The sequence below is a fragment of the Pyrus communis genome, chromosome 15 (assembly GCF_041283825.1).
Source record: "Pyrus communis isolate YQ-2024b chromosome 15, ASM4128382v1, whole genome shotgun sequence".
In the NCBI taxonomy this organism is placed as follows: domain Eukaryota; kingdom Viridiplantae; phylum Streptophyta; class Magnoliopsida; order Rosales; family Rosaceae; genus Pyrus; species Pyrus communis.
Window position 1 is genome coordinate 9,258,877 of NC_142579.1, and position 4,869 is coordinate 9,263,745.

The following is a 4,869-nucleotide window of genomic DNA, read 5'->3' on the forward strand; positions in this document are numbered from 1 at the left end:
ATAATTAACTAATAATTAATATATAATTAATTATCAAAATATGGGCCTTGGGCTCCAACAATTAATTTGTTAAATTAATTTTGAATTTAATTAATCTTTTTATTTTTCAACAGACTCATCTTTTCAGATGAAGTCTGGGAGCATTTGAGAACGTATGAAAAAGTATGAGGAAAAGATGGAGCAACACACCATTTGCATTGAATAGTCGCCTTCCAAAAACATGTATGTTGAGAATAGGCATATGATTACTATAAATACATGCATCTGCATACCGTTCATGTCACTAAAAATCATCAACCTATACATACAAAACATATTGAGAGTACCACAAAGATATTTGTCAGAAGTCTAGTTTTCCGGTGTTGGAATCTTGACTTAGATCGTTGAATCTGGTGAAGCAGAGGTCCATCAAAATACAAGCATAGAATAGGGACGAAATTCTTTTTCAAGGACTTGGCGGTACGCAAGCCTCGATCTTCAATTTTCTGTTTAATCTTAATTTTGTTTTGTTTATACTCTGCCAAAATATTTATTTGCATTTATTGTTTATGAACCTATATAAATTTTTCATTGATTGTTGATATTTGTCCAACACAGACATCCCTTGTCAGTATATGGACAGCTATCTCTCGATTGCGTAATCCTAACATTCAATGGTTATTCCTGAATAATCTTATTTTTCAGTTATTTAACCATTTCATTTTACTAAGTTCAATGGTAGGCAGATTAGTCCTTCTCAATGACAAACAGAAACAATGTTGATCAAACGACAGTTGACTAAATGGGTCTAGGGTTCCTGCGTAAGCTCTTCGGGGGCCTCCTTTGCCGCCACCATCATATCGATGGCTTTTGGGGATTTTCTGCTATGATTCCCCTTGATAATTCAACTGCTAGGATATTTTTTGATAATTTAGTGTCTAAGATTCCAATAGGAGCGATGACTAGTTTAGCTAATTGGTGTAAGAGGTTTTGGGTGATAATTAATTTGGTCATTTTGATAGTTAGGGTGTGCAATTGGTCCAGAGGTAAGCCTAATTGCTAAATATTTCTGCAATGTCCTCGACATAGGCAAAGGGATAATTGGTGGGTAAAGTGTAAATTAGGGTCTACTAAGATTAATAGGAAGCTAAGTGAGGTGAGAGAAAAAAGGCTTTGGAAGATTAATTGCTTTGTTTCTAGTCTGACTTATGACTGGTATAATGATGGTTATATGTGTTTTTATGTTTTCCTTGATTGGTGGTTCTTAATTGCTTGTTTAATTAAGTTTTGTGTGGCGTGTGTTTTTTTTTTTTTTTTTTTTTTTTGGCTTGTTTGGATTACCAGAGCTCAAGCTTTTGGTTCAAAGCAACATTTTAGATCTCAGTATGTAGGCCTGTTTTACTACATCGGTTATGATCCTCCAGACATGCTCTATTTAAGAAATCTTGGGTTCTCTGGTGGTTGATTGAAGCTCAGAAGAACAAAGAGCAAGTGCATGAGTGTATGGCAAGGCCTGACCTTGATCCGGATTTGAGGAAAGCAGGGAAATTGGTGGAGCATGGCCAGAGAGTAAGCACTGTGAGTTGTAGCTCCTTTAGAGTGATAACATTTGTCTCTAATCTTTTTAATTTTAGACAAAATGATGATAGATGGATAGATATCTCTAGTAGTAATTATATTGACCCCATGTTTAATGACGATGAGTTCTTTATTTTTCCATGTGACAATAATCTTGCTTGTGATTATAGGAGTATTAATTTTGATTTCTTTGATGTTATGAATGATCTTGCTTTAAACCTGGATGTTGTTATGTCAAATGTGAGATGTGAGGAGGTTGAGACTAGGTAGAACACTAGCAATACGGTTGTTACTTTGCTTGCCGTAGAGGTTGGCTTTGTGAGTGCAAGGCCTAAAACTGGAATGATAAGTCCAATGAAAAGAGTTCGTGACAATGATGCTGATGAAGCTAGACCTAGTGGTGGTGCCCCTCGTGCCATTGTTGGGATGCTAAGTCCGAGAGGAGTTTGCAATTAAGGATGGGTCTAGTTATCCTAAAGAATTAGATTGATGAAGTGTATTGCGTGAAACTATAGGAATGTTAAGAGGAAGTAATTTCCTAGAATTTTTTATTTTATATGTTTAGCTAAATTGGACCTTTTTTGCATGATGGAGATTAAAATGGTTGTTCATAAGGTCCCTAGAAACTTTTATTCCAAGTACTTTGACAATATTTTTTGTTGTGATCCAATTGGCAGATCTGGGGGCCTCTACTTATGTTGGAATTCTACCAAAGTTTTTGTTAATATAATTTCTTCCTCTCTGAGATATATCCCTTTTTCTATGAAGGATTTAGTTATTAATTTGCAGCAAGTAGTTACTTTCATTTATGCCTTTCCCCAAAAATATATGCAGTGTGACCTATGGGAAGAGGTCCTCAAGTTAAATCCAATTCATAGTCCTTGGTACATAATTGAAGAATTTAACAATATTATTGATCTTTCGGAGAAAGTCAGAGGTAATCAAACCCATACCACAGACATGAACAATTTTATCACTTTTCTTAATCGTGGCAATTTTTTGTCTTTAAATGCGTCTGGAGTTCCTTTTACTTTGACTAATTGTCATACAGATCATACGATTGTTTTTTAGAGATTGCACAGGGTGGTGGCTAACCCCTTATGGTTAAATATGTTCCCGGATTATCATTTGCATAACAATCCTATTTTTTGCTCTGATCATAGTCCTATTTTATTATCTTTAAACTCTAGTGTGTAGAACAACTTCTTCTCGTTTAAATTCCAGGCTATGTGGTTTAATCACCCTCAGTTTAAAACGTTTGTGCAAAATTCTTGGCATTGTGACCCTAATATTAATCCTAAAGATAAATTTAGAGTGTGTGTTGATAAGTTTAAATTTCTTATTTATAAATGGAACAAGGACACTTTTGGCAATTTAAAGGAGAAAAACAAAGAATTGTTAAATGAAATTGATGAGCTTCAAAAGCAAATTATGAGTAACAACTCTTTTGATTTGATGAAGGAAAAATCTCTTCGAAATAAATTGAATCATGTGCTACTTTCTGAAGAAATTATGTGGACCCAAAGAGCTAAAGCTAATTGGTTGCAACTTGGGGATAAGAATACTAAATTCTTTCAAACTGTGGCTACTATTCTTAAGAAAAGGAATGAAATTACAAAAATCAAAGATGAGAATGGTTTTTGGTGGTAGACCTCCCTCGGGTGCTGACCTAAGTAATTTAGCAGATATCATTCAACCTTGTATTTCGAAAGTTAGTTATCCCTTATTACAAATCAGGAAATTTGGGATGTTGTAAGTAGTATTGGAGCTCTCAAAGTCCCGGCTCCTAATGGTTTGAGTGCAGCTTTTTTTCATGGTTGCTAGGACCAAAATAGGGACATTGTTTCCTATTTGGTCAAAGATTTTTTTTTTTTTATCAGAATGGATCCAACTTAAGGCTCATAAAGCATACTAGCATTGCTTTAGTTCCTAAAATAGATAATCCGAAAACTGTTAGTAACTATAGGTCTATTAGTTTGTGTAATATTAGTTATAAAATTATGACAAAGATCATCATTAAGCGACTAAAACCTCTATTAGATCTTTGCATCTTGCAAAATCAATGTGCTTTTGCTCTGGAAAGAGCCATTCAAGATAATATTCTTATTGCTCATGAAATGTTTGCAGGTTTCAATAAGATGAAAGGAAGAACTGGAGCTATAGGTGTCAAGTTGGATCTGGAAAAGGCAATGATTACTTAAACGGGGATTACATTAGGTATGTTTTTCTTAGATTTGGTTTTTATTGTCGTTGGGTTGTGTCAGTTATGGAATGTATTACTTCTCCTTCCTTTTCTATGCTTATAAATGGACGACCTCATGGTTATTTTTATCTGAAGCAAGGAATTGACAAAGGGACCCCTTGTACCCTTATATCTTTATCATTTGTAAGGAACCTTTAATTAGACACCTCAACACCCTAACAAATAATCCGAAGTCATATATTGGCATTTTGTCCTCACCTAAAGGATTTAAAATCTCAAATCTAGTGTTTGTTGATGAATGTCTCCTGTTTGCTAAAGCCACGCCAAGGTGTGTGAGGAATATTCTTCTAATCCTTAATATGTTTTCTAAAATGGCGGTTCAACAAATAAATTTTCATAAGTCATCCTTGTATTTTTCCAAGAATACTACTTCTCCAATTAAAATTGATATTGTTAATATATTGCAAATCAACATAAAACTACTATTGGTAAGTATCTAGGTATCCCTAATATTATTTTCTGGAAAGATCAACTTAATGGAAATGAGTTTGCTTAAGAGGGTCAAGCAAAAATTAACTAGTTGGAAGGCAAGCACTCTTTTGAGAGCAGGGGAGCTTACTTTAATTAACTCTAATCTAACAGGTATGCACAATATTGTTATGTCTTGTTTGAAGTGTCCTAACAAGATTGTCAATAAGCTTAGTAAAGAGTGTAGGGACTTTTTCTAAGGTAGGGATAGGAAAATCTTTCCATTAGCTTGGTATTTGGTCTGTGCTCCCAAGAAAGTGGGCGGTTTGGGAGTTAGAAAACTGGATCATTTTAATAATGCTTGTATCGTAAAATTGGGTTGGAAGGTGATGACTGAGGAGGATAATCGGTGGGTGAAGTTAGTAAAAAGTAAGTATCTTAGAAAGAAAAATTTTCTGGATAATAAAATTAGACAATCATTCTTTTGCTTGGACATGTATCTTGAAAAGTACGGATGTTATTCTTAAGGGTATGAGATGGAGAGTGGGTAATAGTGAGGACATCTTGTTCTGGTCCCACAATTGGGTTTTTCCTTACCCTTTGTTCCATCTCTTACCTAATATTGACAATCAAAATATTAA